This window comes from Oncorhynchus keta, chromosome 32, assembly GCF_023373465.1.
Source record: "Oncorhynchus keta strain PuntledgeMale-10-30-2019 chromosome 32, Oket_V2, whole genome shotgun sequence".
Taxonomy (NCBI): Eukaryota; Metazoa; Chordata; class Actinopteri; order Salmoniformes; family Salmonidae; genus Oncorhynchus; species Oncorhynchus keta.
The window spans coordinates 6,308,215-6,330,110 of record NC_068452.1 but is presented as its reverse complement, the minus strand read 5'-3'; the positions used below and the strand labels follow the sequence as shown (position 1 = coordinate 6,330,110).

At 44.7% G+C, this 21,896-nt stretch overlaps 1 protein-coding gene and 1 long non-coding RNA gene across 8 annotated transcripts in view; both read left to right on the top strand.

Annotated features, from left to right (window-relative positions):
• The window catches only part of LOC118364938 (regulatory-associated protein of mTOR), a 213,873-nt gene that overhangs the window by 49,236 nt on the left and 142,741 nt on the right, over positions 1–21,896 (top strand). The gene's annotated exons all lie outside the window — the stretch shown is intronic.
• Positions 18,814–21,896, top strand: part of LOC127914457 (uncharacterized) — a 3,564-nt gene continuing 481 nt past the window's right edge. Inside the window, exons 1-2 of the long non-coding RNA XR_008088406.1 lie at positions 18,814–19,039; positions 20,808–20,911. This is a non-coding gene — a long non-coding RNA (uncharacterized LOC127914457). The remainder of the gene's footprint in view (positions 19,040–20,807; positions 20,912–21,896) is intronic.

Here is a 21,896-nt window from a genome sequence, read left to right as displayed (position 1 = left end):
ATTCAAGAAGGATCAAGTCAAATGTAGTGCTGTTTTGAAGGGTGATTGAATTGAGGCGCACAGCTAAGCTGCTTTACAGTCCAGCTACAGTACTGCTGAATGACGAGGCTTCTGTTTACATTTGTACTAAGCAATCTTCTCTCTCCATTTTCCAGTCAGTTTCGTCATAAGATGTAGGCTCTCACAATTCCCGAAGAGTTTGGTCTGAGGATTTTTCTGTTGCGCCCAGAACAGCTCAGTCAAGGCTTCATCTTTGGCGATCTACAAAGTTGCACGTCTACCGTAACATAAAGGGTTATGTGTGAGCCAAGCTGTTGCCAAGCTGTTGCCAAGCTGTTGCCAAGCTGTTGCCAAGCTGTTGCCAAGCTGTTGTACAATTTGGTCTTAGTTTGTGTTGCCGTCGATTTTCTAGAGTCATGTATTCTTCCCTCCCAGATGTTGCCATCTTTATTACTGTAAAATAATGCAGAACCTTGGTTTAGGTCTCGGATCAATGCACTTGTTCTTTATTGTTAGATGTACTAATAATGTAGAGAATAGAAGTCTATTCACTTGTCTTTTCTCAAGGAACACCGAGCTTCTAGAATGCCTGGTTTTTCAGACGGGCTCCCAGTGCATATTAAGTGTCATATTCCATTTATCCAGTGACCTCATCTAAATATCCATCAACATTCTCCTGCTCTGGCTTGTCAAGGTAAAGTGAAGAGCATGAGGCATACGCATGTCTTCGTATACTTCTGCACGACTACTCAATCAGCAGTCTCAATCAGGCACATACACTTTGTCATTTGCGCGAGCGCACACATTCTTTCTTCACACACATTTTCCATCCACACGTCTGTCACTCAACCAGCTCCTTCCTCCATTTGGTGCTTTGGTTGCTTTTGAACCTGGGGACCTTGGCTTTTCTGCTCTCCCCCAATTAGCGGCTGTGGGGACTTCAGTTCTAAGGGATCCCTAGTGTGTGTCCATCCCCTAGCTAATGGTCTCCTGTCTGAAGGGTCCAGCAAGTGGATGCCTGAATAAGCCACTTTCTCACAGGGCTTTGTACTAAGAGTTCCACTTGGCTGCCTTTACTTCTTCTGTCCTCTTTATTCCAAAGTGCCAGAAAGATACTGGTTTTATGTGTCGAGACAATTCAAGTTATAGCTCATTGCCATAAGTTGACATTGCAACTGCCAGTTTGACAGATTTCTTGGAAATTAATGTTGAAGAGTACAAAAAGCTCCCGTCTTGAATAGGATTTTTAGGCTGATGAAATGGCTTTTATTGCTTCATTTAGCCGACGCTCTTATCCAGGGCTACTGACGGCAGAAATTAGGTTGAATATAAGTGCTTTGCTCAAGGGCACATCGACATACTTTTTACCTACTTGCCTCAGGGATTCGAACCAGCGACCGGTTTCTGGCCCAGTGTTCTTCACCGCTAAGCTACCTGCCACCCAGTCTTGTCCTTGCCATTCTCTTTGCCACTGACAAGTGTATTGAGTCATTGAAATCTGTGGGCATTTTTCAATATGCAATCCAACCGTGCTCCACACACTCATGCTCCCAGTGCATTCCCCCGAGGATGTTCTCTGAGTACGTTCTTGCGAGGACGAGAGGGTGGAGCGCACAAACATTTGAGAAAGCACTTGCACTTCCATTACTGTGTTACCTCATCCTACACCTCCCAATTCACTGAACCTTATTCCAACCAGGACGCACAGTGGCAACAATGGAGACCAAACAAGATATACACACGGCAAACGCTTTACTTCATAACTATCAGCTCGATACAGCATATGTGAATTAATAATAATGGAGCTAACCAGAAAATGACCTAAAACTACTGTTAGCTAGGGAAAAAGTAGTAGCTAGCCAGTTAACACTATTGACTTAATATGGGCTTTGTGATCTATGCGTGCGACAGTGGGTATTGGAGGAAGGTAAACATGCCAAAATTTACACCGCATGTATTTATAAACCTATCAAGTTCAAGTATTGTATTCAGGCAACATTTTGATGTGAATAGGCACAATGGAAAAATGTATGTAAAAAAATATATCACTTTCCACTTTAAACAATGCCACTTAATATAATGTCTACATACCCTACATTACTCATCTCATATGTATATACTGTACTCGATACCATCTACTGCATCTTGCCTATGCCGCTCTGTACCATCACTCTTTCATATATCCTTATGTACATATTCTTCATCCCTTTACACTTGTGTGTGTATAAGGTAGTTGTTGTGAAATTGTTAGGTTAGATTACTCGTTGGTTATTACTGCATTGTCGGGACTAGAAGCACAAGCATTTTGCTACACTCGCACTAACATCTGCTAACCATGTGTATGTGACAAATAACATTTGATTTGATTTTGAATATTTAATTCCGGAGTATGTTTTCTCTCGCTTCAGTGAAAATAATGGGGCGCCATTGATTATATGTTTATTTAATGGGCGTTTTTATATTTCTGCTCATTCGAGTACGCATTAGAGAAGTGCTTTCCGTGCTCCGTTTCGCAAACTTCCACTTGGACTCAAACCCCGACCCTCCCGTGCTCCCAATTTGCTTGCTCGCAGCATCGGTATTATGCATTTATTATAGAAACACCCTGTGTGTTCGATTCAAAGGTGCATTTAAAACACCCTGTATTTGATCACACCGATGAGACTAATCCTATTGTAATGTAGGGATGTGAGCGTCTGGACTTGTGTTAGAGCTGATATAAGGAGGTTCAGGTCTGGGCCTGCCTGCCTGTCCTCCTCAAAGCTGCTTACTTAGTTATCTACAGCATCCTTCCTTCTGCAGCGCATGCAGCGTGTCTCTCCTTCTCACTGTCTATTATGCTGTGTGTGTGTGTGTGTGTGTGTGTGTGTGTGTGTGTGTGTGTGTGTGTGTGCGTGTGTATCCGTGTTTACACAATGATGTTGCAACCCGTCCTTCCATTCGCCACACACCCCTCAAGACTCACAGTTGATGTGCGTCGATAAGAGTGACAAAAGTAAAGAGACTCGAAACCCGCAGACCCAGTTCTCAGAATTGGTAGATTATCTTCAGATTCTGAGAACAGTGTGTCAGGCTTTCCCCGCTCTACTTTTCTCACTCTTTTCACTGCCTTCCATGCTGTGAGCCTGTGACACAATTAGTAGTGGAGAGCGCTACACGGGATTATCCGCTTTTCACTGCTGCAGGGAACGGGACTGCAGCCTTACAGCTGATCATTTGAGCATTATCTTGCGCTCTCGTTCCGTCTTCGGTCTCCGCTCGGAAGCTCCAACGCAGAGCAGGGCTTTAATTCCAACGTGAAACCTGATTCCATCTGAGCCCTCAGTAAACCCCGCGTTGGGGTAATAAAAGTACTAGAGGGAGTGTCTGTCCTGTGAACGGACTGAGAGCCCTCGACGACGAATGTACGGCGCGCGTTTGTGACATGGCAGGCGTGATGTGCTCACAAACCGCTGAGGATTCACTGTTTGTTCATGACTCTTCACATCATCTCACTCATCAGCACACACTCGCCACACTGTTTAGGATTCAGTCCGTCTCAAATCAAATCAACTTTTATTCGTCACATACACATGGTTAGCAGATGTTAATGCGAGTGTAGCGAAATGCTTGTGCTTCTAGTTCCGACAATGCAGTAATATCCAACGAGTAACACAAGTGTAAAGGAATGAAGAATATGTACATTAAAAAATATATGAATGAGTGATGGTATAGAACAGCATAGGCAAGATGCAGTGGATGGTATAGAGTACAGTGTATATACATATGAGATGAGTAATGTAGGGTATGTAAACATATAAAGTGGCATTGTTTAAAGTGGCTGGCTGGTGATACGTTACATCAAGATGGCAAGAGTACAGTATATACATGTCTCCTCAAACTGTAATGTTTCTGTCCTCTGGCCAGACAGATGTTGCCTGTCACTGAAGGCTTCGGTGGCCGTCGTACACAGGGCAATATGTGGGAGCGTGGCGGAGGTGTGTGTGGCTGACCATAATCTCCTGTCACTGATGGCTTCGGTGGCCACGTGAGAGTAAAGGAGATTGCGTGTGTGCGAGCCGAGGTGGGCTCAGGACACTGACTGGTGCGTGGCAAGGCTAGCCCTGGACACTGAATCAGTAGGCAGGACAGAGCAAGGGGCAGCAGGGTGTAGAGAAATAAAAGGAGAGAAACAGGGAAGAGTAGGAGGAGGAGAAGAAGAGGTACGCATTTTCTGTACTGGCTGACTGGACATAACTTTGTATGAGCTGAGCTTCCAAATCTCTTTTTGTGGTAGTGCACTCGATCATTTTCAACCTTTTCTTGGACTCCCTAGTTTGTCATATTAATTGAACTTGATCTTTAGTCTTCTCACACTACTCTATTCTCTGTGAAGTTTCCCTTTTAGTTAATCAGTAGAGATTTAAATGGAGAAAAGGAATGGATAGAGGAAGGTAGAAGGGGGGTGTTTGGAAAAAGTATGGAAGAAGGAGAAAAGAAGAAAGTCTACAAAATAAAATCAGTTCCGCGATCTGGTACCAGCCTCAGCGGGTGGTAATTGTCTTTGTGCAGATTGTAGAAGCATGGGATGACTCTGGGTGAAGTTGTGTGTGAGAACGTGTGGCTGTTCCCATCACCTCTTACCTGGCTGTGCCCACCTCTCCGTCCCACCAAACTGTTAGGTAGTGTGACAGAAACCATTGGGACGATTCCGATTCAGCCTCCGAAGGGGACTGACTACCCACCTAGCCAGCTGTGTGTCTTTACACGACAGCTACAATTAAAGCTCTGGCCAGGCAGACTGCCTCTGTACCTCTGTTACGAGGTAATAAAGCCTTGTTCACACACTGGCAGGTTGAAGTGACTCAAATCCATATCCTTTTTTGTTGGCATATCTGACAGGTCTGATATTATTCCTGTAGTTTGAGCGCATAGAATCTGATATTTTCAAATCGGCTTTAAACCACCTCTATAGGTGGTTGTAAGTCAGATAGAAATCTGATTCCTAGCCATGTGACTTGTCTGTTACTTGGGATATCTCGTTGCTTGTGAGCTACTCTGTTGAAAATGTCAAAATTCTCGCTAACTAGCTTTTTAATTGGTTACAAAAGCATTGGTGAGTGTGCCTACAAGCTAAACAGCTAGCTCGGTTGTTGACTGTTGTGGCTAGCCAAAAATAACTAATTTTGAAAGTTGGATCATTCTTTGACGTGACTGGGAAACTTCCATGGCACTGTCACCTTAGCTAGCTACTCAACCTCTGAGTGATGGGAAGCACCGCCACCAATCAGCCTACACCACTACACAGATACCTGTCTTTACTTTCACAACAAGCGGTAGACGTGTCAGTCAGCAAATGACGGCTGTCTGAACACACGAATGCCATTTGGTCACTTGTAAAATTGCTTTTTGGACAAAAGTGATTTGAGCTCGCATTTGGAACACTACCCCTCTCTCTGAAGCTAGGTAGCCCAGTAGAGAGGAAGCTGTTCATCACAGCCACTCTGACTAAAGCCAGTCTAATGAAGACAGATCGCTACTGGAGCAGGATACATGAGTAGGTTATCTCTATGTTAAGCACGTGCATCGTTAGGAAGGCAACCTATGTACAGGACATGACAGTGATTCGAAACCATTTAAAGTGGTAGACACTCATACTCCATATGTTGTTGGACATTTTGGCCCTCTTTCTGGATGGTCCAATTTAGCCTTCTTCAACTCACTTCAGCCTACTTGGAGGCTTGAGTTAAGTTAAACCGTTCGTGATCATGATGCTGTGGTTCTCATTTAAATATACTGAACAAAAATGTAAATGCAACATGCAACAATTTCAAGCTTTTACAGTTCATATAAGGAAATGAGTCAATTGAAATGAATTCATGAGGCCGTAATCTATGGATTTCACATGACTGGGCAGGGGCGCAGTGGGGAGCCAGGCCCAGCCAATCAGATTTTTTCCCCCAACAAAAGGCTTAATTACAGGCATAAATATGCCTGTTTCATCAGCTGTCAGAGTGGATGGTGTCAGACGATCCCGCAGGTGAAGCTGGTGGATGTGGAGGTCCTGGGCTGGCGTGGTTACACATGGTCTGCGGTTTTTAGTCTGGTTGGGCGTACTGCCAAATTCTCTAAAACGATGTTTGAGGTGGCTTATGGTAGAGAAATTAACATTCAATTCTCTGGCAACAACTCTGGTGGACTTTCCTGCAGTCAGCATGCCAATTGCACGCTCCTTCAAAACGTATGTGATAAAACTGCACATTTTAGTGGCCTTTTGTCCCCAGCACAAGGTGCACCTGTGTCATGATCATACTGTTTAATCAGCTTCTTGATATGCCACACCTGTCAGGTGGATGGATTCTCTTGGCAAAGGAGTCCTTTGTTGCCAACATTTGAAAGAAATACGATTTTTGTGCATATGGAAAATGTCAGGCCTCTTTTTATTTCAGCTCATGAATTATGGGACCAATGGGTTACATGTTGCGTTTGATATTTTTTGTTCAGTATAGGTTGGATCTTTAAGCGTTAGACTGAGTTGGTCCTTTTGGTCCTCCTGGTTCACTTGAAGCCTACTTGAATGTTTTGACATTATATTTATCTATTATATTCATAGTGTTTTCTGTTCTAAATGAATGGCTTCTCATTTAATTACGTAGGAAGCTAAGGTCAAGTGGTTTGCTTTGAACGTTGCTTTGCAACAGAGACACATTTTAGTTTATTGAAACCTGATCATCTCTGAAGGTTGAGGCTTCCTTTCCGTTTTCCATTACTGCTTTATTTCTTGGCCTGTCACCCAATGCCACTCTCCTCATCCTTCTCTTCTTTAATAGAGGGTTCATCTCTCCATCCCGTACCACCAAGACTGCATCTGCTTTCCTCTGGAGCCACAGCTCCCTCTCTCCTCTCTTGCAAGCCCCGTCTCTTACACTCCCCACCTAGTTTCTCTCACCCTCTCCTGCCTTTTTACTTGCTTTCTGTCCATCCCGGCTCTTTTCTCTACAGGCATATCTTCCATGTAGTGTTGTATTTTTAATGTGTGATGATGAAGAGTGAATGATGCAAAACCTTGCCCTGTATTGGCCCTATGGCTGAGTTCTGAGGACATCAGGCTTAGCCTAAGGGCCTCTGTTCCAGACACACAATCGCTCTGCCCCCCCCCCCAGACAGGGTGAATAATACTGCAGCACTGACACCATTTCCCAGGGAGGGAGAGCGAGAGAGAGATCGGGCAGGTGGATGAGAGGAAAAGGTACACACACGAGCGGTGGGAACGCTGGTGAGATGTAGACGGGCAGAGGTGTTCCCGTCACGGTGTATTTTACCGAGGGCTCAAAAACAGAACCACCGTGGTAATGTGTTGCAATTTGTAATGTGATTGGATCTGCCTGCTTTACCGTCCCCATCGCAGGACAAGAGCGTCTGTTACATATATGTCTCTATATCAGCAGGGTAGATACCACTTCTAGGAGATTCAGGCCATTTCTTTTACTCTTTCCTTTTCCTGGTTTTTCTGGAACGGTCCGGGAGGGCTGAACTCTCTCTGCTGTTTACCAATGCAGCTCGCCCAAGGGATTTGGGGGTGGAAGTGTGTTTAGTGCAAGGGAGTAGGACTTGCAGTCATTAACACACACTTGGGTGTACACAGAGCTCACCTGAGAGAGAGAGCGACACACACACACACACACACACCACACACACACACCACACACCACACACCACACACCACACACCACACCACACACTATTCACTATTCACTAAGCAGTTTCTAAGCATTACAATTAGAGGCATCATTTAAGCCCCTCTGACCCAGTATTACATATGGCCTTGCCACCGGCTATACTACACACCTTGGCGCTGAGTCTTACATTGAGACTGCAAAGTGCACTCACTCCACTCACTCCACTCACTCCACTCACTCCACTCACTCCACTCACTCACTCACTCACCACTCACTCACTCACTCACTCACTCACTCACTCACTCACTCACTCACTCACTCACTCACTGACATGCACATACACAGACACGCACTATAACTACACTTCTGAAAATGCACACATTTCCAGTAAACACACTCACTGGGCTATAAAACATGTCGGGTATGTTCCCCTCATTTGAGAGGCTTTATTGATCAGGGCCTTTTATAATAACCCAGTGATCCCTGAGGAGCAGGAGGAGACATATTTATAACCTGATCAATGGACCCTAAATCAGATGGAAAGATCTGAAGGAGGCAGACAGACACCTGACCTGGATACCGCTACAGGCTCACATATCATACCCCTGTGTGTGTGTGTGTGTGTATTTTCTGGAAACCCAACGCAACTCCAAACCCCTTGGGATATTGAGGGCCCGTCATTTACCATAACCAGGGGGAGGAGTTCTACCACAAACATCCACGTTGTGACTGAAATCACCCGAGGTTTGTGTGTTTGCATATCTACAGGTATGCCCGGTAGACCCCTGCATTCCATTCCCCCTTGTTTGCCCGACTGCCCCACATTCTAAATGTAACCCTGAAACACTCATCTCTCTTTATTCCCATAACCACATCCCACTTTTCTCCTCTCTCTTCCTGGTGTATCCGGACACAATTCCCACTTCAATCCCCCAGCACACACCGGAAGTCCCCAAGCCTTTCCCAGACTCCGTCTTTAGTAATGGACTCTGGTCGTTGCTGCCACACCAATCCCTCATCAATCAATTCTGGCTGGAAATTGGAATCGGCGTTGATTTAGAGGAGAACGAGAGAAAAGTAGCGGATTGGGCAGCTGACAGCTGAGCCCGTAGGAGTAGAGCCCGTGGGAGTAGAGCCCGTGGGAGTAGAGCCCGTGGGAGTAGAGCCCGTGGGAGTAGAGCCCGTAGGAGTAGAGCCCGTAGGAGTAGAGTGCTTCGCTGGACCTCAGTACTGAAGCTGTTCACTGGAGCTATGTACCAAAACTTTAGAATGGTGTCCTGGTCCAACTAGCTGTGTTTAGACTGGAGCTGGCTATGGTAGAATGATGGGTTATTTGTGTCTGAGGTAGAGCTATGTGATGCCAAATGGCTTAGCTGTAGCGTCATGGTCCTGAGGCGCTAGTTTTCTAGCGTACAACGGCGAAGGAAGAGATATACGGCAGCGCCTAGCTGTATTTAGCCCGGTGGCCATGGTAGAGTTATGTGATGCTGGCCTACACGGCAAAACAGCCACGTTATGGTGCCAACGGGGCGAGCTGAGTAGTGTACGCTGCAAACAGAGTTATGTGGTGATTACATGGTGGCCTGTGGCCCCTGTGGCTGACACACACTACTGGGGGTGGAGGTTTCCACAGCTCATTCTGCCACCACTACTACATCAGCTCCCGATCCTCCCAGTCTGTAAAAGCACAAGCAGCAAGCATTAAGTGGCGCTGCGATCTAAGGCGGCTTCTTCGCTGTGCCACTAGAGATCCTGGTTCGAGTCCAGGCTCCTGTTGCAGCCGGGCGGTGCACAATTGGACCAGCGCCATCCGGGTTAGGGGAGGCACGTTTGCCCGGTGTGCGGTGTTTCCTCCGACACATTGGTGCGGCTGGCTTCCGGTTTAAGCGGGCATTGTGTCAAGAAGCAGTGCGGCTTGGTTGGGTTGTGTTTCGGAGGGCGCACGGCTCTCGACCTTCGCCTCTCCCGAGTCCGTACGGGAGTTGCAGCGATGAGGCAAGACAAACGACCAATTGGATACCATGAAATTGGGGAGAGAAAGGGGTAAAGAATGACTGGTACTGTAGATGGATGGATGATTTATGAAAGTTAGATTGTTGATTATAGACCTAATTAAGTTGGTTTCCTCTCCTCGCTCTTCTTAGACAATTAAGGCCAGGGCTGTTTGCTCGTCTCCTAACTGCTGGGAATATGCTGGTTAACTTTGCTATAATGCACATACGCCACATGGTCTAGTGTTCCACCATTGCTCTTACATAATACATCCATATACCATTTCAGTAGCCCGTGTCTCGGTGAGGGGCCGTGCCCACGGCCTCCACAATGGATCAGTCTGCTTAGACAGGCGCCAATCAGACTGGATGTCTTGTACACCACCATTATAAAAAAAAATGTTTTTTCATGCTACTGCTCGGCTAAAGAAATCTCGGTCGACCACCAGACTATTTACCAAACATGTAAATAGGCTAAATGGGGTCAGTCCTAGTGCAGTCGCACACGTGCACACATGGTCCACTGATATTAGACCAAAACAAGTTATCCCACACCCACCCACACAAACAACCAAATAAATACTTTTCGGGCTGACACACTATACAAATTTGAAAAATCTGCCCCCACTACACATTGCAACTGACACAGAAATGGACCCTTACAAATAGCCTGTGTGTCTGTTTTCTCTAGTGAGTTGGGCTCTATGTCTGAAATGCATTACAGGCTAAGCCCAGTGTTTGCTCACTAGATTGACTTGAGTTCAAAGGGCTGCAGGGCATGTCTGTGGATCCTAGCGACCTGTTACCTTTCGTTTCCTCCGGAGTGGATGTGTACACACACACACACACACACACACACACACACTCACACTCACACTCACACTCACACTCACACTCTGCAGCTGCAGAGCTTATTTTGAGTGTTGATTAACTGTGCTGTGTGTGTGTCTGTGTGCGCACATCAGGCAGAGTGTGCCAGCTAACCCCCAGTCTATTAAAAGAGAGTTGGCTACGTTGTGCTGCAGCAGCAGAAGTATCAACACTGCCACTCTCACACACTCAAGTGTGTGTTGAGCCGTCAAGTCTACATCGGTTACTGGTTTGGCTGTGGCCTGTGGGGCCACTGTGGGGCCATTGTGGAGAGTCTCCTGGAATAGGAGCAGCACATGTTTGTTAAAGACACGAGGGGATTGATTTCTCCATTCTTCTCAATGAACAAGCTCATACAGAGCATAATATCTACTGGGGGGAGGAAGGTAATGATATCATATCACATATCAGCCACACACTGTTTAACCATTGAGGGCTGAAGGGCAAAGACTTTATTTGACGTCACAGTAGCAATCTCTTGGCAACTATTGCTTAGATGTGGTTTCATGGTCTTTTCCAAGATGGTTTGAATTTGGAGGAGTGGTAGGGGGGAGAGAGCATGTCTCACCCACTTCACATGGCCTCCCAGTCAATCAGGGACGATTACAACCCTACAGGACGTCTGACAAACAGGGAGGAAACAAAGTGACTCCAGATCAACGGTCTGTCCACTTACCCATACTAACCAGGAAGTGACGTGTCCTCTGTGTCATCCTGAACCTGTTAGTACTCAATGTTGGTTCATGAACAGTTTTGAATTATTAGGAAAATATATATTCTTCTACATTATAGCACAGTGGTTCCCAAACTACTTCACTCAGGCCCCCTTCCAGTATCGGGGAGCATCCCGCGGTCCACGCCTATTTCAATGGGCACAAGTACTGTTCACGACACACTGTTCACACCAATATTGTTGGTGGAGAGAGAATTCTGCAGGTTTAAAGCTTATTTTCTTGCAGTTCTATTATACTTTGCGATGTCTGTGTGTTACTGTGGTATTTGAGTGACTCAAACTTTGCAACAATCTATGGGCTAACAAAAACCTTAAACGTTATGAAATAACCTTATTAAACAACCCGCTGGCTGGTTGATCTGAACATTTCTTACAAGTTATAAATAGCTCTCTAAAGTGATGCAATGACTGATATGACGGGGAAAGCTGATTCCCTTAATAAAATGACAATGAAAAAGCAATTCTAGTTCCCCTCAAAAACTAAATGCGTGCTATTCAACCGATCACTGCCCCGCACCTGCTCGCCCGTCCAGCATCACTACTCTGGACGGCTCTGACTTAGAATACGTGGACAACTACAAATACCTAGGTGTGTGGTTCGACCTGAAACTCCTTCCAGACTCACATTAAACATCTCCAATCCAAAATTACATCAAGAATCAGCTTCCTATATCGAAACAAAGCATCCTTCACTCATGCTGCCAAACATGCCCTCGTAAAACTGACCATCCTACCGATCCTCGACTTTGGCGATATCATCTATAAAATAGCCTCCAACACTCTACTCAACAAACTGCATGCAGTCTATCACAGTGCCATCGGTTTTGTCACCCAACGTCCCATATACTACCCACCACTGCAACCTGTACGCTCTCGTTGATTGGCCCTCGCTTCATACTCGTCGCCAAACCCACTGGCTACAGGTTATCTACAAGTGTCTGCTAGGTAAAGCCCCGCCTTATCTCAGCTCACTGGTCACCATAGCAGCACCCACTCGTAGCACGCGCTCCAGCAGGTATATTTCACTGGTCATCCCCAAAGCCAATTCCTCCTTTGGTCGTCTTTCCTTCCAGTTCTCTGCTGCCCATGACTGGAACGAACGGCAAAAATCTCTGAAGCTGGAGACCCATATCTCCCTCACTAGCTTTAAGCACCAGCTGTCAGAGCAGGTAGCAGATCACTGCACCTGCGCATAGCCCATCTGAAAACAGCCCATCTATCTCCCTACCTCATCCCCATACTGTATTTATTTATCTTGTTCCTTTGCACCCCAGTATCTCTACTTGCAGATGAATCTTCTGCACATCTACCATTCCAGTGTTTAATTGCTATATTGTAATTACTTCTCCACCAATGGCCTATTTATTGCCTTTACTCCCTTATCTTACCTCATTTGCACTCACTGTATATAGACTTTTTGTTTTATTTTGTTCTACTGTATTATTGACTGTATGTTTTGTTTATTCCATGTGTAACTCTGTGTTGTATGTGTCAAACTGCTATGCTTTATCTTGGCCAGGTCGCAGTCGCAAATAAGAACTTGTGCTCAACTGGCCTACCTGGTTAAATAAAGGTGAAATAAATAAAATAAACATTTACAGCTCAGTCTGGATTAAAGACGGGAGAGCTGAGAGCGGAGAGAGCGGAGAGAGCGGAGAGAGCGGAGAGAGCGGAGAGAGCGGAGAGAGCGGAGAGAGCAGAGAGAGCGGAGAGCAGAGAGAGCGGAGGGCAGAGAGAGCGGAGGGCAGAGAGAGCGGAGGGCGGAGAGAGCGGAGGGCGGAGAGAGCGGAGGGCGGAGAGAGCGGAGGGCGGAGAGAGCGGAGGGCGGAGAGAGCGGAGGGCGGAGAGAGCGGAGGGCGGAGAGAGCGGAGGGCGGAGAGAGCGGAGGGCGGAGAGAGCGGAGGGCGGAGAGAGCGGAGAGCGCGGAGAGAGCGGAGAGCGCGGGGAGAGCAGAGAGAGCAGAGAGCAGAGAGAGCAGAGAGCGCAGAGCAGAGCAGAGAGGGAGAGCAAAATGTTGTGCACATACTGTATCTGCACATATGATGCAATTTTGGGAGACCACTTTTGGCTCGTGAGCACTACTCTCAGAACTACTGGCAAGAAAAGTATACAGAAGTACCGGATAATCTTTTACTAGGTGGTACGATTCTGCCATGACACTTGCCTCATGCGACGCAATTTCACAGTCTGGCAAGGACAGCACCCTTCATAGAAATAGTGACTTTCATACGGTTACCTATCACCTTTACTGTGACTAGAATGTGTCTGTCTGTGAGACTGTGAGTGTCTATTAACAGGAGTAACAGAAGGGTCTCTTCAATCTCCTGAAGTGCGAATTGGAAGAATGCAAAGTAAAGGAGCCCCTGGCTGACTTCTTACCAACACACGTCATCACTGACAGATCTATGAAAGGGGGTGTGTGTGTGTCTTTGAACATGCAATGAAAGTGAACAGAAGTACAGGCTTGCTCATTGTGTGTGTGTGTGTGTGCACCATCAAACCATTGGCATCATTTCTCCTCAGCAGTATTGATCTGGGCAGCTGAAAGCAGGAAGATGATACAGTGCTTGAGAAATGACTGTGTCTCAATTTCTCTTACTCGCTCTCTCTTCCTCTCTCTCTTCCTCTCTCTCTTCCTCTCTCTCTTCCTCTCTCGCTTCCTCTCTCTCGCTTTCTCTCTCGCTTTCTCTCTCGCTTTCTCTCTCGCTCTCTCTCCTTTCTCTCTCTCTTCCTCTCTCTCTCTCTTCCTCTCTCTCTTCCTCTCTCTTCTCTCTCTCTCTCTCTCTCTCTCTTTCTCTCTCTCTCTCTCTCTCTCTCTCTCTTTCTCTCTCTCTTTTCTCTCTCTCTTCCTCTCTCTCTCCTCTCTCTCTTCTCTCTCTCTCTCTCTCTCTCTCTCTTTCTCTCTCTCTTTCTCTCTCTCTTTCTCTCTCTCTTTCTCTCTCTCTCTCTCTCTTTCTCTCTCTCTTCTCTCTCTCTTCCTCTCTCTCTTCTCTCTCTCTCTTCTCTCTCTCTTCCTCTCTCTCTTCTCTCTCTCTTCCTCTCTCTCTCTCTCTCTCTCTCTCTCTCCCTCTCTCTCTTCCTCTCTCTCTTTTAGATTTGTGGTTCTCGTTCTCAGCCAAACAATCCAAGTATTTGTGCTAGTATTTGTGCTGACATGTTAACAACCCTTTCCATTGACAGGAAAAGGCACAGCCCTTTCCGTTTATTGACAACAAGTGGGGGTGCCACAGCCACTGCTCGCGTCACCTATACAAACTGTCTATCCGTGCTTGTTCTCTGATGCTTTTAGCTCAAGGTTGCTGTTGGACCTTGCAACAAATGTATCTGTAAAAAGTATTCAAGTCCAATTTGATTTTGCAACTTGTTTTTATTTTGCATACATGCTTTTGGTCTTCAACTTCAGTCTGTTAGATTATCAGCTTTCAGTCTTTCTGGTAAAAAAAAAAAAACTATCTGACTGGTGACAAGCTTACAAATCTGCCTGTAGTAGTATCTCCTCATTCTCAATCATCTTTCTCTGTGTCACGCATTTTTGTTACACAAGATTTATGCAAGGCTGGTAATACCATCCATCTTTTCCTTTGTAATCAGAGTGAGTTTAGTCTCTAATGTCCCTGTGGGCTTACCGTCCTGTACCCCTCAGTGTTGAGAATGGCTTTAGGAAAGGTTTAGTGTGTTAATGATGGGGTGTTTTTTTCCCTTCTTCTTCACTCTGGTTCGGTCCCAAATGACACCCTATTCCGTATGCCGTGCACTACTTTGGAGCTCGCTCTGGTCAAAAGTAGTGCACCACAGAGGGAATAGGGTGCCATTTGGGACTTATCGCTGATCTGCTCCATAACAATAAGAGCCCGAGAGGTTGGTTACGCTCTGCTTTTCCCTTGTTCTAGTACAGGGATTATCCCCAGTCCCACAGGTCCACCATCAGTGGAAAATGTTTCTGTGTGTGTGCCCGACTGCCTGTGTGTGTTCCTGTGTGCTCGTGTAGGCTAAGCCCGTATATATATATATATATATATATATATATATAAAATGTGTGTGAGAGAGCGAGTATTTGAGTAGCTTACGGTATCAGTATGTCTGAGATTGTAAGAGTCTGTCTTTTCGTGTTCTTGGTTATCTGTATCCTTCCCTGGTACCTGTTCCTTGAAGCAGACAGGGCAGGGTTCAGCTCGGCTCAGGCTGACGTGCGCCAGGCACCTTATCTTTCCTGACATTGACAGAAACAACAGAACCACTTCATGCACCAATGGAGTCGGTTAGAGTTTTAGAAGGAGTGATGGATCAATACATGGAAACCTCAATAGAGCCAACAAAACAGAGACGGACCTAGACTGGAATGGCAGACACACCTCAAATTCCCAGCTCAGTGCCAATGGGACTTCTCAGACACTGCTGGGCATTGGGAGCTAGCTGCAGAGATGGAGGATAGAAGATAGATGGGAGGAGGACTTCCTGGGAGCAACGACTTTCCTGCAAGGAGAGTCCCAGTGGGGCACCAGGGCTCCCCCTTCAGGTCAAGATGGGGAACAGCAGTTGAGTGTATGATGGACACATACACAAACAAGCTTTCACTCTCACTTTCTTCCTTTCTCTCTTTCTCTCTCCTACTCTGCCCCTTCCTCTCCTTTTCTCTCCCTCCATCGAACATGCTCTCTTGAAGAAAGTTTAGTCAGCCTAAACTGATCAAGTTACCGTCCCATCTCTCCCCACTCACATCCGATTGTGAAATCCCAACTCTTAACACAATTAGCAGCTGCTGATAACACTTGATCTCATAAGGACTAACATTGGATCGTTGAGAGCGTCTATCCACCAGGCAGTGTTCAGACTGCGGTCCTATCTGATTGCACCAAACTCAATCAGCAACTTTTCCTTTCCTCAAGGCGTGTTTGAAAGGGGGAAGAATGGATGAACCCAAATACATATCTTTGAACCCAAGTACATATTGGCCTGTTTGGTTCGTTGCTAATTAGCTTGGTGTTTCTAATGATTGTGTGGGTTAAATGCTGAAGTCCTTGAATGGGAACTGATAGAGTTAAAAAAGTTGGTTAATACTAGGTTGAATGGGAACTGGTTAAAACTAGGTTGAATGGGAACTGGTTAAAACTAGGTTGAATGGGAACTGGTTAATACTTGGTTGAATGGGAACGGGTTAATACTAGGTTGAATGGGAACTGGTTAAAACTAGGTTGAATGGGAACTGGTTAAAACTAGGTTGAATGGGAACTGGTTAAAACTAGGTTGAATGGGAACTGGTTAATACTTGGTTGAATGGGAACTGGTTAATACTTGGTTGAATGGGGGTTAATACTTGGTTGAATGGGAACTGGTTAATACTTGGTTGAATGGGAACGGGTTAATACTAGGTGGAATGGGAACGGGTTAATACTAGGTTGAATGGGAACTGGTTAAAACTAGGTTGAATGGGAACTGGTTAAAACGAGGTTGAATGGGAACTGGTTAATACTAGGCTGAATGGGAACGGGTTAATACTAGGTTGAATGAGAACTGGTTAATACTAGGTTGAATGGGAACTGGTTAATACTAGGTTGAATGGGAACGGGTTAATACTTGGTTGAATGGGAACTGGTTAATACTTGGTTGAATGGGAACGGGTTAATACTAGGTGGAATGGGAACGGGTTAATACTAGGTTGAATGGGAACTGGTTAAAACTAGGTTGAATGGGAACTGGTTAAAACGAGGTTGAATGGGAACTGGTTAATACTAGGCTGAATGGGAACGGGTTAATACTAGGTTGAATGAGAACTGGTTAATACTAGGTTGAATGGGAACTGGTTAATACTAGGTTGAATGGGAACTGGTTAATACTAGGTTGAATGGGAACGGGTTAATACTTGGTTGAATGGGAACTGGTTAATACTTGGTTGAATGGGAACGGGTTAATACTAGGTTGAATGGGAACTGGTTAAAACTAGGTTGAATGGGAACTGGTTAAAACTAGGTTGAATGGGAACTGGTTAAAACTAGGTTGAATGGGAACTGGTTAATACTTGGTTGAATGGGAACTGGTTAATACTTGGTTGAATGGGAACGGGTTAATACTAGGTGGAATGGGAACGGGTTAATACTAGGTTGAATGGGAACTGGTTAAAACGAGGTTGAATGGGAACTGGTTAAAACGAGGTTGAATGGGAACTGGTTAATACTAGGCTGAATGGGAACTGGTTAATACTAGGTTGAATGAGAACTGGTTAATACTAGGTTGAATGGGAACTGGTTAATACTAGGTTGAATGGGAACAGGTTAATACTTGGTTGAATGGGAACTGGTTAATACTTGGTTGAATGGGAACGGGTTAATACTAGGTTGAATGGGAACGAGTTAATACTAGGTTGAATGGGAACTGGTTAATACTAGGTTGAATGGGAACTGGTTAATACTAGGTTGAATGGGAACAGGTTAATACTAGGTTGAATGGGAACAGGTTAATACTAGGTTGAATGGGAACTGGTTAAAACTAGGTTGAATGGGAACTGGTTAAAACTAGGTTGAATGGGAACTGGTTAATACTTGGTTGAATGGGAACTGGTTAATACTTGGTTGAATGGGAACTGGTTAATACTTGGTTGAATGGGAACGGGTTAATACTAGGTTGAATGGGAACTGGTTAAAACTAGGTTGAATGGGAACTGGTTAATACTTGGTTGAATGGGAACTGGTTAATACTTGGTTGAATGGGAACTGGTTAATACTAGGTGGAATGGGAACGGGTTAATACTAGGTGGAATGGGAACGGGTTAATACTAGGTTGAATGGGAACTGGTTAATACTAGGTTGAATGGGAACTGGTTAAAACTAGGTTGAATGGGAACCGGTTAAAACGAGGTTGAATGGGAACCGGTTAATACTAGGCTGAATGGGAACGGGTTAATACTAGGCGGAATGGGAACTGGTTAATACTAGGCGGAATGGGAACTGGTTAATACTAGGTTGAATGGGAACTGGTTAATACTAGGTTGAATGGGAACGGGTTAATACTAGGTGGAATGGGAACTGGTTAATACTAGGTTGAATGGGAACGGGTTAATACTAGGTTGAATGGGAAGTGGTTAATACTAGGTTGAATGGGAACTGGTTAAAACTAGGTTGAATGGGAACTGGTTAATACTAGGTGGAATGGGAACTGGTTAATACTAGGTGGAATGGGAACTGGTTAATACTAGGTGGAATGGGAACTGGTTAAAACTAGGTTGAATGGGAACTGGTTAAAACTAGGTTGAATGGGAACTGGTTAATACTTGGTTGAATGGGAACTGGTTAATACTTGGTTGAATGGGAACTGGTTAATACTAGGTTGAATGGGAACTGGTTAATACTTGGTTGAATGGGAACGGGTTAATACTAGGTTGAATGGGAACTGGTTAATACTAGGTTGAATGGGAACGGGTTAATACTAGGTTGAATGGGAACGGGTTAATACTAGGTTGAATGGGAACGCGTTAATACTAGGTTGAATGGGAACGGGTTAATACTAGGTTGAATGGGAACTGGTTAAAACTAGTTTGAATGGGAACGGGTTGATACTAGGTTGAATGGGAACGGGTTAATACTAGGTTGAATGGGAACGGGTTAATACTAGGTTGAATGGGAACGGGTTAATACTAGGTTGAATGGGAACGGGTTAATACTAGGTTGAATGGGAACGCGTTAATACTAGGTTGAATGGGAACGCGTTAATACTAGGTTGAATGGGAACGCGTTAATACTAGGTTGAATGGGAACGCGTTAATACTAGGTTGAATGGGAACGCGTTAATACTAGGTTGAATGGGAACGGGTTAATACTAGGTTGAATGGGAACGGGTTAATACTAGGTTGAATGGGAACGCGTTAATACTAGGTTGAATGGGAACGGGTTAATACTAGGTTGAATGGGAAGTGGTTAATACTAGGTTGAATGGGAACTGGTTAAAACTAGGTTGAATGGGAACTGGTTAATACTAGGTTGAATGGGAACTGGTTAATACTAGGTTGAATGGGAACTGGTTAATACTAGGTTGAATGGGAACGGGTTAATACTAGGTGGAATGGGAACTGGTTAATACTAGGTTGAATGGGAACGGGTTAATACTAGGTTGAATGGGAACGTGTTAATACTAGGTTGAGTGGGAACGGGTTAATACTAGGTTGAATGGGAACTGGTTAAAACTAGGTTGAATGGGAACTGGTTAAAACGAGGTTGAATGGGAACTGGTTAATACTAGGCTGAATGGGAACGGGTTAATACTAGGCGGAATGGGAACTGGTTAATAGTAGGTTGAATGGGAACTGGTTAATACTAGGTGGAATGGGAACGGGTTAATACTAGGTGGAATGGGAACGGGTTAAAACTAGGTTGAATGGGAACTGGTTAAAACTAGGTTGAATGGGAACTGGTTAAAACGAGGTTGAATGGGAACTGGTTAATACTAGGCTGAATGGGAACGGGTTAATACTAGGCGGAATGGGAACTGGTTAATACTAGGTTGAATGGGAACTGGTTAATACTAGGTGGAATGGGAACGGGTTAATACTAGGTTGAATGGGAACGGGTTAAAACTAGGTTGAATGGGAACTGGTTAAAACTAGGTTGAATGGGAACTGGTTAAAACTAGGTTGAATGGGAACTGGTTAATACTTGGTTGAATGGGAACTGGTTAATACTTGGTTGAATGGGAACTGGTTAATACTTGGTTGAATGGGAACTGGTTAATACTTGGTTGAATGGGAACTGGTTAATACTTGGTTGAATGGGAACGGGTTAATACTAGGTTGAATGGGAACGGGTTAATACTAGGTTGAATGGGAACTGGTTAATACTAGGTTGAATGGGAACGGGTTAATACTAGGTTGAATGGGAACGGGTTAATACTAGGTTGAATGGGAAGTGGTTAATACTAGGTTGAATGGGAACTGGTTAAAACTAGGTTGAATGGGAACTGGTTAATACTAGGTTGAATGGGAACTGGTTAATACTAGGTTGAATGGGAACGGGTTAATACTAGGTGGAATGGGAACTGGTTAAAACTAGGTTGAATGGGAACGGGTTAATACTAGGTTGAATGGGAACGGGTTAATACTAGGTTGAATGGGAACTGGTTAAAACTAGGTTGAATGGGAACTGGTTAAAACGAGGTTGAATGGGAACTGGTTAAAACGAGGTTGAATGGGAACTGGTTAATACTAGGCTGAATGGGAACTGGTTAATACTAGGTTGAATGGGAACTGGTTAATACTAGGTTGAATGGGAACGGGTTAATACTAGGTGGAATGTGAACTGGTTAATACTAGGTTGAATGGGAACGGGTTAATACTAGGTTGAATGGGAAGTGGTTAATACTAGGTTGAATGGGAACTGGTTAAAACTAGGTTGAATGGGAACTGGTTAATACTTGGTTGAATGGGAACTGGTTAATACTAGGTTGAATGGGAACTGGTTAATACTTGGTTGAATGGGAACTGGTTAATACTAGGTTGAATGGGAACGGGTTAATACTAGGTTGAATGGGAACGGGTTAATACTAGGTTGAATGGGAACGGGTTAATACTAGGTTGAATGGGAACGCGTTAATACTAGGTTGAATGGGAACGCGTTAATACTAGGTTGAATGGGAACGCGTTAATACTAGGTTGAATGGGAACGCGTTAATACTAGGTTGAATGGGAACGGGTTAATACTAGGTTGAATGGGAACGGGTTAATACTAGGTTGAATGGGAACTGGTTAAAACTAGGTTGAATGGGAACGGGTTAATACTAGGTTGAATGGGAACGGGTTAATACTAGGTTGAATGGGAACGGGTTAATACTAGGTTGAATGGGAACGGGTTAATACTAGGTTGAATGGGAACTGGTTAATACTAGGTTGAATGGGAACGGGTTAATACTAGGTTGAATGGGAACTGGTTAATACTAGGTGGAATGGGAACGGGTTAATACTAGGTTGAATGGGAACGGGTTAAAACTAGGTTGAATGGGAACTGGTTAAAACTAGGTTGAATGGGAACTGGTTAAAACTAGGTTGAATGGGAACTGGTTAATACTTGGTTGAATGGGAACTGGTTAATACTTGGTTGAATGGGAACTGGTTAATACTTGGTTGAATGGGAACGGGTTAATACTAGGTTGAATGGGAACGGGTTAATACTAGGTTGAATGGGAACGGGTTAATACTAGGTTGAATGGGAACGGGTTAATACTAGGTTGAATGGGAACGGGTTAATACTAGGTTGAATGGGAAGTGGTTAATACTAGGTTGAATGGGAACTGGTTAAAACTAGGTTGAATGGGAACTGGTTAAAACTAGGTTGAATGGGAACTGGTTAATACTAGGTTGAATGGGAACTGGTTAATACTAGGTTGAATGGGAACGGGTTAATACTAGGTGGAATGGGAACTGGTTAAAACTAGGTTGAATGGGAACGGGTTAATACTAGGTTGAATGGGAACGGGTTAATACTAGGTTGAATGGGAACTGGTTAAAATTAGGTTGAATGGGAACTGGTTAAAACGAGGTTGAATGGGAACTGGTTAAAACGAGGTTGAATGGGAACTGGTTAATACTAGGCTGAATGGGAACTGGTTAATACTAGGTTGAATGGGAACTGGTTAATACTAGGTTGAATGGGAACGGGTTAATAC